This window comes from Amblyomma americanum, chromosome 1 (genome assembly GCF_052857255.1).
Source record: "Amblyomma americanum isolate KBUSLIRL-KWMA chromosome 1, ASM5285725v1, whole genome shotgun sequence".
NCBI lineage: Eukaryota > Metazoa > Arthropoda > Arachnida > Ixodida > Ixodidae > Amblyomma > Amblyomma americanum.
The window spans coordinates 280,290,872-280,305,570 of NC_135497.1; positions in this window are offsets into that span (position 1 = coordinate 280,290,872).

Below are 14,699 nucleotides of genomic sequence, written 5' to 3' on the forward strand. Positions count from 1 at the left end.
AGAGCCCCACAGCTGTCGATTACCGCGCACTGCCAATTTCCCGCTCCGTTTCTGCCCCCTCGCTGCCCTCGTTAAATAAACATCTCATCCAGAGAGAGACGTTGATGGTTACTACCCGCAGAACGCACGGTTCCGGAATCCGCTCGTGGTAAGACATGACACGATATGCTCATCGCTTCACCTCAATGAGGATCTTAAAGCGGTGATAGCTTTTCTCTCTTGTTTTCAGCTCTGAGGCTGTAACTACTTCTCGAGCATATATATGGGAGCACTGGGGCCCAAGTCTAACAGTTTCTGAAGGAAATGTTCTTTGTTTCTCCCGCGATTAGGAAGTGCGACACTTTCAACAACATCCCACTTTGCTCCCTCCTTCGGCACACGCGATTGTTTTCCAATTCCATCCTTTCTTTTTCTCGAAAGAAAGGATGGAATTAGAAAACCATCGTTGGTGAAGAAGTAAAACATTGCTGCATGTTAAGCATTATTTTGTATTTTTTGTAGCGCAATAGCTCATTTTACACATATAGGTCCGGAAGCATACACACAGCTTTTACTTTTTCATTTCTCCTGACATGAAGTGCTCAAGAATTGAATCATGAATGGTGGACAGCGCAATATCTCGCCCAGTGAAAAGAAAAAGCGAACCTTTCTCGAAATATTGTTCGATTTACACACCTGCGACCTTCGAGGGAAATGCTCCGCGTTGTACTTACGCCTGTATTCAAAACGAGGAGGGAGATTTCGATATCGTGTAAGTAAGCATGAAATGTGGATCATTGCTTAGCTAGAGCATATTTTAATGCGTGCTTGTATTTATTTTTTCATTATGTTGTAAGAATGAAATATTGACTGCTGCCCAACTGACCGACTAATCGCCTAATACAAATAATGGTAATTTATTGTAGCTCCAGCATGCCTAATAGGAAGTGGCCAGGAAAGGAGGGGTGTGTCCTACCTTCTCATAGCAGTACAGCCCTTGCTTACGCCTGTAAAATGGGCATTCGACAGCCACGTAGTAATCATACGGCATGGTTCAAACGCCGTGAAAGTGTTTCCGCCATGACGCGAGTACTTTGTTGTGAGCGCCGAGCTACACTCTGGGCTGCGCGAAAGCACATTACTCTAGCTGGGGAAGGTCGGGACAAGGAACCTGGCTCGGGGGAGAGAACCCCGGGTCGTGGCTCCTGCAAATGGGTTCCCTGTGTCGATTGGTTTGAGACCCCGGAAAACGTTCAGTGGTGACGGGAGAGCGCTTGGAGGCCAAGGTCCGCACATTTGGCAAGTAGCGATTGCTCGCCTTCTACGTAAGCCTGAAAATGAACTCGGTTCGATCGGGATCAATCACAAAAAACCTACCCTGTCCACACTCCCGGCCTAAATTTTATAACCCGTTCGCTATAACCCGATTCCCTCTTTCTGCAACCGATCCCAACCCTTCTATTACTAGGGGATATTAAGGCAGTGACCCCGAGCCCGCTTCCTTGTTGGTGCATGAGGTCCATTTGTGGCTTATTACCTAATATTTTATTCTTGTACCTTCTGGCGCACAAAAGTACACTTGTTCACTCACGGGTGGAATTATTTCTTACCATAATTCGCTTTAAGCCCTTTATACGTCAGTGGTGCAGGCTAGGCATTATTTTAATTTTTATTTGACAAATCCCTAGCCGTACACGAACTGCCGGTACGAGCTTTTGTCTTACTTTATCGCCGCAAAAAGCGATACTTTATAATTATTGCTCAATATAATTTCACGAAAAAAAAAACGATCAAGTGCCACTTCCTCAAGCGGTATTCATTGTACTTTCTCCGCTTCCATCACTGCGACGAAAGCATGGCATCGTTTGTTGAGACATATGATGATCTTGATGGCGCCAAAAGGCCTCGAATTCCCTCGTCGCTTGCAAGCGATAATCGGTCGACCGATTGCGCAGTCAACCAAATTACTCATCAAACACTTAACCCAAAATTAAGTGAGCCGACAGAGATGACTCGGTTGCCGTTTGCCGTCCTCGCACGCCCTCCGCATTGAATAAGCAGCCTGCCGTTCCGCACAGTTGTGCTTCCAGTGCTCAGGGGAGGCTTTCGCTGCTCCGCGCAGTGCGGCCGTCCGCGCTAGTCAGTTCCTTAACCACTTGATATAAAAAGACACTATTAATGTGCAGGCGGTCGCGGTCGCTTCTCACGCTGTGCTTTGCGCCGTTTTTATTCTTTTTTTAATCTCCTCTTGAGTTAGGTCTCGCTCTCTCTACAGTAGCACGCAGAGCGTATACGGAAGAGCAGTGCCTCCAAGTCGGGGACAGCGTTTCTTCTTGGTTGGGCAAGAAAGAGCAATCGAATGTCCGGCAACGTATTATGCCAACTCTCGGTTGTCGTAAGATGTTCGACGCGAGCCTGCTTAGCCAAGATTAGCCAATTAGCCAAGAGACAGCGATGTCACCGTTCTGTTTAGTCAGAAATGTAGCGAGTGCGACACCTGCGTGCGTGCTTAGTATATAATATTTCTGTGGCCAAGAGGCTTGTGTGCGCCAAAAACGCTGATACATCATCGTCATAATTTAAATTAAGTGAGAAAAGAGAGAGAGAGAGGAACTAGCTTTTTTGTACGACCTTGAATAGCGCATCTACAGCTTGCGACCATTTTCAGGATGTTTGTGCTCGTATTCCTGAAGTATACATCCGGCTACTTCTTTAGCAATATCACTCGAGTGGCGAACAAACGGCCATACTGAGCTCTGTGACAACGCGGAGTGGCAAAAACAGGAGGAAAACAACAAGCGCGTTGTGCCTCGCTTCGTCACAGGCCGCTGAACGGCCGTTTGTTCGACACAGGGGTGATAATGTAAAAGAACTGGCCGCCTGTACCTACGAACGCGAAGTTTATTCACCTTTGCGACTAGTCTCCGTTTAACATAATAATAATAAGCGATAATTTTTAATAAAAATATTTAATAATAATAATAGTTTGCTGTTTTCTGACGCCCGCAATTTTGGTATCACCATGCCGAAAAAACTTCTCTTTACTTCAAGAACGCGATTTTTTTAATTAGTGGCGGGCTTCCTGAAGCACTGGTACATCAAGAACAAAAGACGCCTTGCAACGGAGCTTTAAGGCACACCTGAGTGAACAGGGCTAAGTGGCGATTCGCAATTACTAGCAATATCGAACTGTGATGCGTCAGAAAGGTAGCTATGCACAAAGTTTAGAATCTGAATTCAACTTAATTTGAGAAGTAGTTTGTAACACACCGTACCGAAGCCTTTGAAAAGTCAATGTAAATGCTGTCTGAATCCGCTTTCCAGCTACTTCAGGGGATGAAACTACCTTTTACTCTCCATAGTTCGTGTCGTGGTCGCCTGCTGTGCCAGCCGTAATTTCCGGAGGCTGGTGCATTGAGGAAGGGTTGCCGCAACAAAATCATGGGCAGTCGAAAGCCCCCAGGTCGCCGCCATTCTCTTTGAGTAAGAAAGGACAGCAGCAAGGCGGCGACTTTGCATGAATGGACTTCAATTTTATTTTACCAATATGAATAAGATAGTTCAGGTAGCAGTGGAGTTCTACACAGATCTATAAAATAGCCGAAATAATCACGACAATAACGTCGGAGGCAGGAGTTTAGAATTGGACATCCCGCCGGCCTCGAAAGAAGAAGTAAAGAACGCCTTACAAGTAATGCAATGGCGGAAAGCCGCCAGTGGGGATCAGGTAGCTTCAGACCTGTTTAAGGACGGTGGGGAGATTGTGCTAGAAAAAGTAGCGGTGTAATCAGTGGTACGTCTAGACTACCCAATTCAGGAATGCATGCGTGCTGACCCATGTTCCTAGATCATAGCAGCACAGTTTGTGCGATAAATCTTCAGAGGCGAGTCAAAATGCTTCTTCGTTCTCGGGCACCGTGTGAAATCTGGGCCACTTGCGACTAGCGGGAGTGTAGACAATACGCGCATGTCTGCAAAGAGCGTGTTCCGTGTGGGCAGCCTGTTGGACAGATGCAAAGCACGTGCCTAGAGAGTGTTACGGAACGCGCACAGGGGGGACTGGCCATGGAACGGCGCCGTGAGGAGCGGAAGAAGTATCGAGAGAAAGAAACAAGGAACTTTAGCCCAAGCAAAATATACCTTTAACTCAGCGCGTACCACTACTGCTACTGTAACACGCGCTCGTCGGTCAAGATGAGTGTCAGGCGTGCTACACACAGCTCGGATGGATGGATGGATGGATGGATGGATGGATGGATGGATGGATGGATGGATGGATGGATGGATGGATGGATGGATGGATGGATGGATGGGTGGGTGGGTGGATGGATGGATGGATGGATGGATGGATGGATGGATGGGTGGATGGATGGATGGGTGGGTGGGTGGGTGGGTGGGTGGGTGGGTGGGTGGGCGGGTGGGTGGGTGGATGGATGGATGGATGGATGGATGGATGGGTGGATGGATGGATGGATGGATGGATGGATGGGTGGATGGATGGATGGATGGATGGATGGATGGATGGATGGATGGATGGATGGATGGATGGATGGGTGGGTGGATGGATGGATGGATGGATGGATGGATGGATGGATGGATGGATGGATGGATGGATGGATGGATGGGTGGGTGGGTGGGTGGGTGGATGGATGGATGGATGGTTGGGTGGTTGGGTGGGTGGGCGGATGGGTGGATGGGTGGGTGGGTGGGTGGGTGGATGGATGGATGGTTGGTTGGTTAGTTGGTTGGATGGATGGATGGATGGATGGATGGATGGATGGATGGATGGATGGACGGACGGATGGACGGACGGACGGAGGGACGGACGGACGGATGGATGGACGGATGGGCGCACGGACGGACGAAAGGACGGACGGACGGACGGATGGATGGATGGCTGGATGGTATGAGCGTCCCCTTTGAAACAGGGTGATGGCAGTTGCCACCATGCTCAGCTTTTTTCCCTTTATTTTTGTTTAACTGTGCTGTAAGTTATTAAAACTCACCATTTTCTTTAAATACGTCTTCCTACGCTTCTAATCTAATTATGTCACCTCTATGCTTTTGAGCCACCAATCTTCCAATCGCTTTTTCCTAATTTCCACCGCAGGTTAATTTACATGACCACAGTTATCTCTAAACCCTAGGGCCTCAGGAACAGTGACTGCGCCTGCATCGACATCGGGACGGATACCATCACATTTGAGTATCAGGTGTTCTATTGTTTCTACAGATATACCACACACAGCACATGTGTCACCTTCTTCGTTAAATTTCTTTTTGCAGCTACGGGTTCTAAGAAGGCGCCGTGAAAGAACGGCACACGACAGAACAGAATGCATCAAAACAGCGCACAAAAAAAAACAGCACAGCGACAAAACAGCACAGGGAAAAAACAGCGTGGCGACAAAACAGCAAAGGAAAAAAACAGCACGCGTCAAAACAGAACGCCGAACAAAACGGCACAGCGACATAACAGCACAGCGACAAAACAGCATGACGACAAAAGAGCGCAGGGAAAAAACAGCACGACGACTGAACAGCACCGCGGCGTACGGTGCAGAGCTGCGGGACGGCTGAACACTCATAGTCATATCTGCAAACGGCAAATCACAACCCATACGGCAGTGACATTTCGAGTTATCCATTACTCGTTTGACAGACTCAACTAGGAACAGGGTAGGGTAATATTTGCGATATGAAATTTTTGGCGGGTAACAACGCTGAAGAAGTTGTGCTGGAAGGATCCATTCTGCGGGTTGACCATCATGGCGTTTAATTCTTTCAAATACGCCTGACGTAGGTCTCTGGGCCTACAACGAGTTCTTGTTCTTCAGAACTCTCGCTGTCGGCAATTGAATCGTCAGCAATGTTGTTTGGAGCCATTCTGGCAAATACGCCAGACGTAAGGCTCAGGGTCTAGAACGAGTTTTTGTTCTTCAAAACCCTCGCTGTCTGCAATTGAATCTTCAGCAATTTCGTTTGGAGCAAGCTGCAGGGTCTTCATAAACTGAAAATGTCCAATATGCGATGCTTACTTGTAACGGTTGCAAGGACTGGCCAAGCCGACATTTTCAGGTTGTTGGGTGTTTAACCAGGACGCTGCACAATGGTTATCTGAGGCTGGCCGGTTGGTTCGTTACTTTGCGAAATGGGTTACCCGGCTGACATACGTTTGCTGTGTATAATTTTATACTGAAGCTCTTTTTTTCACATCGAAGCGAATTATCTGGAAACTTCAATTTTCGCAGCAATTCTACAAAGCTACTTTTTTTCGCTTGGAAGCCAATGTTATTACGACGTTTTGCTCAAAAACCACAAGAAACTTTTACCTAACACACATATAATCTAACAAGCACTAGTGGGAATTTACTGAAACGGAGTTTTATACAGAAATGAATGCAGAGATTTCGTTTCACAGGATGTTTATTGCCCATTCGGGCTTAAAGACTGGGAAGATACAGTAAAACAAATTAACACAATTAACGAATTGATGATATACCATGTTTTGCTTCAGAAGAGACAGCAAGAAAAGCTGGTCAAAATTGTACCGTGGGATGGCTCTAGAACTGGTAGTCGTAGTAGGCCGTGCATATTCTTAGAATTGGCCGCTAACAGAAGCGCGTCTGTTCAAGGTGTTTGAAAACTGCCAATAAAAAAAGAGCCGCCTGAACTAAAATACTGATCTGAGGCGTTATTGGCATCACCATGAGCGGTGGCTCAGTGGTTATGGCGCTCGGCTGCTGACCCAGAAGACACGGGTTCGATCCCGGCTGTGGCGGTCGAATTTTGATAGTGGCGAAATTGTAGAGGCCGGTGTACTGGTTTGGGTTTGTTTAATGGGTGTTTAACGTGCCTCATAGCCTGAATCGCTCTGGGACGTTAAACCCTCTTGAACCATAAAAGATCGACGCCTTACTGTAACGCTGTTGTGTGTTTAAATGGCAGCTACGACGGTTAATGTTCTTTCGCCGAATGTGTGCGAACTTCTCTAAGCACATTGTCAGCAAGTGATGTGATGTGAAAGGAAAAACCAGCTGACAAACCAGCACATCACCGCATACCATTCCGTTTTCCTTCAGCTCATATGTTTTCTTTATGCGCTTCTTTGAACTTCTTAATATCTGAAGACGATAAATATAAATAATATACCCTACTTTTGTTTGCCGCCACTGTTAAGCTGCGCGAAAAGTTAGATATCTTAGTATAAGCATAAGTACGCCATCCAAATAAGGTGAACAAAAAAATTTGCCGATAACTCGAAAGTAGCTATCGACCAACACAGACATAGTCTTTTCCAGTTTGTTCTCCAATGTACCGTTAGCATCAAATTTCCATTTTCAACAGTATGCGCCTTCTCTTGGTAATTGTCCACGCTGAACACTCAAAAACTTTGTTTTTCCTGATAACCGTACTATTTGTTTTAATTTATGCAAATGCCGCAGGATTGTGGGCATGGGGTCATATCTAGGCCTGAGCTGAAGCGTCCAAAACACGTTTACTTGAAAGCTGGCCCCCGTGTTGAGTCGTTGCTCTCTTTTGGTCACATGTGTTAGGTCTGAGCACTTTTCATGATGCATGCCAAAGCACTTACATGTATATGAAAATCCTTTTCTGCCTGTCAGGTACTGGCTTTTGTTCAAATGCATTTTATAGGCATTTTTTCTAACCTTCAAGTATGACAAGAAACGATGTGGAAGTGACGAACGCCAGACATCAAATGCGATTTTCCAACTCGAAAACAGGGTGTACACAGCAAGATTCGTGCACGAGCGCAATGGCAAGAGCAATTGCCGTCGCCCCTCCGAAGATTCCAGGAATGCTACTAAAGAGTCCCACTTGGCTCGGAAGCGAACGTCGTAGGCTGCGCACAGCTTAAATCCGGGGAGCCACTTTCGTGGCAGCTAACACTGCAGATAAATAGACGGCATTGCTGGCTGTTCCTTGAAGAGGAGATTCCTGGATGTGTCTTGAATCATGAACACCTGCTTTTTTTTTTTTGTAAACTCACCTCTAGCACGCAAAAGGAGTGAGTAGACATAAGCCACAAGGCAGTCGCCATTTTGTTTTCTGTGGAGCATTTCGAAAGGCCACTGGCTTGTCTAAAGGTATTACGCAGTTTTAGAAAATTCTCGGCGCGTATAGGGGTACCTTAACCACACCCACCCACACCTAATTCGTTCTTTCGCACTGATGAAGCTACAGTGCTGCACTGATGGAGCGACTCATTGGGCAAGAAAATGGCGCTCGTGACGAATTGAGCTGTTTCCAAATAAAGGACGCGCATTCCCTTCTAGAAGTGTTCCCATCCACGGGGAGAAGTCGGTCGTACTTCCGTTTTCTATAGCTGCAGATTAAAAACTGCGTGCTGATTTTTTTTACATTTTTTTTCTAAATTATTATTCGCATAGTGTTCAATACGTCCTTTAGGCTGACAACGTAACTACAATTAGCGCAAAATAAAAAAAAAGTGTCGGCGACGAGCTCTCGCTGTTTTCGTGATGTATATAACACACTTTCAGTGACATTGAAACCAGCTTGCTGTTGATTAGTTTTTTTTATGCAATTAGTTGACGGCTCATTCAAATTCTGCTGAGAATAGCCTTCCGCTTTTTGAAATATCGAGACGTGACTCGACTGTCATGCGATTGAGCGAGTGTCACATATTTCGTTTTTATGATGTCTCTAGAGTGCGCATGCGTTCTCACCGGCCTATTTTTTTTGCTTTTTTGTGGCTCTCTTGAAACAGAAAGGACACGTGAAACCTTTGTGCAGCAAAGGCGTCAACAAATTGCGTATTGTTGGTACTCGGGTAGCGTGGTCGGGCCGGAGAGGAGACGAGGAAGTTGGAGACGTAGTAGGGAGAGAGGCGGAGGGCGCCGAAGAAGACTTTACAAGTTTATTTACGTGTTCACATCAGCACCTGGCGAACAAAAAGTAGCTGAATGGATCTCTTTAGCATGATCATGCAGGCCCCTAGTTCTACTGGGGAGTCTCGGCACTGGGGATTGTCCAATCAGGAAACCCTCTAGAAGGCTTGAGATGCCACCCACCGCATCGTTTCCCCCTCGCAGCGGATCTGGTTGCGAGGGCCCGTGTTTCGGTAGTCACTTCGATGATGGCACCGTGACGCAGAAGCGTCCATTGAACTCCACTTCTTCGAAGATGAACACTTCCGAGGTCGTCCTCTGTCATCCGCAGGCAGCTTGGGAAAAGACGGCTTGTCTCGCCCGCCGTCGGCGTTCTCCAGCAAGGAAAGTAGTAGTGGTGGGTTATTTTAAAAAAAAAAACGGTAGGAAATGTTGCCGGCCGCGGCAATTGCCATCTAATATCTTAAGCACCCGAGCTGCAGCCGGCGGAGCTGGAAGGGAAACGGAGAGGATAGCGAGGAGTAGTATAGTTTGGATGGAGCGATAGGAAGAAAGGACAGGGGAGGGCGCTTGTTTTCTAAGGCGCCGTCCGGTTCTAAGTCATTGTGGGCACCCTGCCGAAATTAGCCTGCCGACGACGTGGAGCCAGACCTCTTTTCTTCCCGCAGGCAGCAGAAAGGATGCCGTCGGATGTCGCCGCCGCGTCTATGCCGGGAGTTCACCCCGCGTCGACGCCATTATTGGGGAGCTTGTACCGCGATCAAGGAAGGCCGGCGCTGTTTGTCAACCTCCGTGGACAGTTCCAGCCTTTTTGGGTGCTTATTCGGGTATGCATCGCTCTATCTGCGCTTACATTATTATTATACTTGAGTATGCCAGCTTAGTCTTGCTCCTTTTGAAATAGAAAATTCGTTAGACATACAGGTTAAATGCAAGTACTGACAGCGCTGCAGGTCATTATTATCCACAGCGGTGGACTAGTATGAAACAGAGAACCCGTGATGCTTATTTACTTTGTTGCCATGGCTCCGTCTTATTTTCAGGCAAAAATATTCTTTGTCAAAATTCAATTCATATTTCAGCAACACTTTTTGAAGTGCGTGCAAATAACATAAGGTGTGTTTATCCGCAACTGGAAATATTTAGTTCAGATATCCCGTTTAAAAACCCTTGAAAGTCCACATGAAATGATTCGTGTCTGAGCCGTGTGGTGGGAGAATTGAAGCAATCTAAGCAATGTGAAGAAGATCCTCGCCCTCACCATTTATTTTGGTCTTTGGAGAAGTTAGAGTTTCTATTCAAGGCTCAGAAAAAAACCTTATAGTCAGGTGACTATTAACCACCGCTGAACGGTACTGCGCAAGAAGTATTTCGCTACTGCCGACCAAATCAGAAGTGAAACAAAACAGCTTTTTGAGCAGCCGGGCATGTAACAGCTCGTAAAACTAGAAGACATCTTAACCAGCGCCGCTGGAGGTAGTCGGTATACAGCAGACGAACTAGAGGCGGCTTTGGGAGTGCATGCTGTTGATTTTGACTTGTGCATACTCTCGGCGTAGTTTATGCTATTATCAACTCGTCTAAACGGTGCTGATTCTATCACAGCTCTGGGAATTTTGGAGGTCCTGCAAAGGGAATCGCAAAACATTCGCGAGTTGATGGATTAGGTCGCGAGGTATGTTCAGCTTCTGCTTTCAATACCAGCGTCTGCCGCTTCTGGGGAACGCACTTTTAGTGCTCTGCGCGGAAACATCAACACGCATTTGCGCAACCGAACGACTCAAAAGAGGTTATCGCATCTTATGACTGTGCATATACACAAAGAAATAACGGCACTCCTAAGCTTAGACGACGTCATCAGGGAGTTTGTGAGCAGAACAACGGAGCGAGCAGCAACCTTTGGTCCCGCCTAAGCACCTAGAAAGAGCAGCACTGTCCGAAATGTGTGCTGCGTGCGTGCATTATTGGTAACAGTATGCATGTACTGTAGCGGGTTTGCTTGTACTGCTTGCAAACTGTTGTTTTATGTTATGGTTTTGTTCATATATATGCGAATGCCTAAATATGTAAATTTGTCAAATGTCAATCAATGTGTGCGCACTGAAAATTCATTTTGTAATTTTTTTTGTTAATGCTTGTATAATATGCACCATCTAGCGATCGAAAAAACACTGCATAAGGAAAACAATTTTCTTCACGCAGTTAATTGTTCTCTCTCGAGTCAAACATGGCTTGTAGTATCTGAAAAACCTAGGTACATAAACAAAAAAACAAGTAAACACATGCTTGTTCGAGGCCCCCCACTGAAAATATACTTCCGGCGTCCCTCTCGATAATAATATTAATAATAATTGGTTTTGGGGGAAAGTAAATGGCGCAGTATCTGTCTCATATATATATATATATATATATATATATATATATATATATATATATATATATATATATATATATATATATATATATATATATATATATATATATATATATATATATATATATATATATATATATATATATATATATATATATATATGGTTAGGTTAGGTTAATGGGGGTTTAACGTCCCAAAGCGGTTGGGAGACTCTTCAAATAGAATCTTGAGCATCTTTGTGGTAACACCATCAGGACCAGGAGCAGCAGCTGGCAATCTCTGGACAACTTGTGAAAGCTCTGATAGATTTACTTGTGACGCATTATCATTTGGCACGACTGGTGCAAACAACAATGGTCGCAAAGGTAGTAAAGACGAGAACCGCTTTTGCAGGCCTGTGGCTATTAATTCAACCGCCTGGATAGCTTCTACAGGTGACATAACTAATGACTGAAAATATGAGTGGACATGAGCTGTTTCCTAGACCGTAGAAAACCGAATAGTGCACGTCGGTTGCCCGCCTTTGAAAGATAATCGAAAAGTTCTGAGTCATATTTTTCCTTTGCGCGAGAAACTGTGCGTTTAAAGGTGGCTGCAATAAATTTATAATCACTCCAGTTATTCGGACATTGGTTATGAAGAAGCTTTTTCCATGCTGCCTTCCTCCGCCTGTAATCTCTTGTACAGTCCGCATTCCACCAGTTAGAAGAATTCTCTTTTGTTGGCCGCATCTGTAGATCCGGAGATCCTGGCAAAAGCGAGAACTCGTGTTCCGAAAATGACCTCGCACGCTTTGTGCATGGGACCGTGAGTACCAACGCCTCGTCCAAGCGCAGCTTAGACCGCTGTGGAAGAAGTACGCCTGCTTCATTTGGTGTTGCGGCACCGACGGAATTTTATCGGGCGAGTTGAAACGGCAATACTAGCATGAACGGTGCGGGTAACCACTACCCTTGGCGTTGGAGGCTCGAACACTTGCTACGTGTCCTACGCAGCGAACGCTCATGCTCCGCGGGCGAGCTCAAAGAATGCTGGCTCATTGAAGATATAGCCGCATGGAACAAAGCGTTGCGAGCGACGAGGCTTGTGTTGACACAGTTTGAACCGGGCAAGCTCTGTCTGCGTTCTTACGACGACAGAGATGACCACTGGGCGAGGAACTGGGATTCCGGCAATGTAAACGATGACGCCTTCCTCATCACCTGGCTTCCAAGACAGCACCCATGCATCCGCGAGCTTCATGTGTACGACCGAACACACATTGACCGGCTCTCCTTCATCTCGTCTGTCATCGTTGGACCGGCGAACAACCTGCAGAGCGTCGTGCTTCACGCCAGCCGTAGATTTCTCCCTGAGATCAGATTTCTCCAAGCCTTAGGCCCTCCGAAGTGCCTGCGTGAGCTTGACCTTACCAACGTTGACATCAGCGATGCCCTGGCGCCCCAGGTGGCCGATGTGCTGAGGGGAAACGGTCGCACTCTGCACAGCGTCAAGCTGATCGGCAACCATCTGTCTCGGGAAACTGCAAGCACCCTGCTTCTAGCCCTAGTCCTATGTGAACGGCTTGAAGAGTTGGCTCTCCAGGACAGCGAAGAGTCTTCCGCCTGCGACGCCATGGCAGAGGCCCTCAAGAGCAGCAGGTTTCTGCAGAAGCTCTCCTTGGTTGGTCTATGCTTAACAGGTATGAGCTGCAAGCACTGAAGCGGACGGCGAGGTTGTCTTGACTGTTTGACAAGTATCTTTGGCACATTAGAAGGCATTTTATTATTTCAGCGCCTGACTCTGGAAAATACATCTATAAGTGACACATTGGGAGAGGCATTGGCAAAGTTCTTGATTGGTCATAACTCACTTCAAACACTGTCGCTGATAAATTGCAGCTTTGATAGCGGAGTAGCTATATGTATTGCCGAGGCATTATCTGCGAACTGCACTTTGCAGAACCTCAGTTTCCACAACTGTTCCGTTGATGCAGCAACTGTCAGCAAGTTGTGCGCGGCACTTCCTTCCAACACTGCACTGAAAAGCCTCGTTCTGCCGCAGATCAGCAGCACATCGCGAATCCTACAGGAGGAAAATCCCACTCATGAGCAGCTCAGACGGGAGTGTCCTGGCCGCGTTCAAATTTGCCTTTTTCTAGACCAGTCTTCGTTCGTGTCCGAAGCCCTGGAACAGGCCCTCGGATGCGCTACAAAGGTGAAGATCAACCACAGTGGGCTCGTCGGCAAGGACCTGTGCTCTGTGTACGCCTCGTTGGCCTTGAAAAACTCACTGCGCTCACTGCACATTCACTACGCAGCCATTGCCACTGGTAATGATGACACAACCCAAGCAGCTATTTCCAGTGCGCTCTGTGCGGCACTCAAGGGATGTAAGACAAATTGCCGGGCTAGTTGGAAGCAAAGCAGGAGTGGACGTCGTTTTTTCCGCCCCTCAGCGCCTTTCGCAGCTCTGTAGGATTGTAAATGAAAAAGAGAAAAGAAAAAGAGGCTGCACCATTCGGCACAGAGATCCATCTACTGCATGCGCGGAAGGCGTCGTTTACTCAATTCCTTTGTCTTGTAGCAAGGTATACATCGGCCAAACAGGCCGATGTATCAATGATAGGCTGAGGGAACACAAGAACGATTTATCTGGTACTTCACTCAGGAATCTGCCCGTACACTGCCGAAACTGTGACCCACAAAATCCATGCCATCCTTTGTTCGAAAAAGCCACTGTGATAAAAAAGCACAGGAACAAGTTGACACGTGAAATAGTGGAAGCAACCGAGATTGCTAGGCACGAGGGTGAATGTGTAAGTGCACCCTCGGTTTCATTGTCGAAAAAAGAGTTAATCTTTCTATCGGGGCCTGTTTGAAGTAGTAATGGTTTTACAAAGGAGTTAAACAAAAAAATTTTTCCCACTATTCTCTCCTTTTCGCTTTTATTGTTTTTATGCACCTCATCTTTTAGCCTTAGCCGTGTTTTTTGTTGGCTTCATCTTTCATGCTCCTCCCAGTTTTTTACCGTTTTGTCTATCCAGTGCATTTTATCTTCTGTGTTTAGCCGCGTTAATTGTAGGCTTCACCTGTATCGTTAAATTTTCATTTGCCTATCCAATCACCACTGTGCTTTTTCATTGTTGGTTTTTGCTTGCCACTATGCTTTTCTTTTTTCGCCACGTTTGATTTTTGTTATACGCGTATATTTTGGTTCAGTGTTTTCGGGAACCGTCTTCAAAATTCTGTCTGTCATCTGCCCCATTTTTTCACGTGTCGGAGTGTTTCTTTCAAATGACTTGGTAAAGTTTTTTGCATCTTCTTGCTCTGCTTTTTCCTGCTCTGTTCAAAATTTTTCGGTTTTTTTAGCCTTTGTCCTTTTGCCCCACCTGCCTTATCATCTCTGTTTCCACGAGCGCATAAAGCTTTCGCCGCTTGGTGGCGTCTCTGTCATGGGTATATATGCAGGGTTTCGATGATTCTTGAATAAAGTTG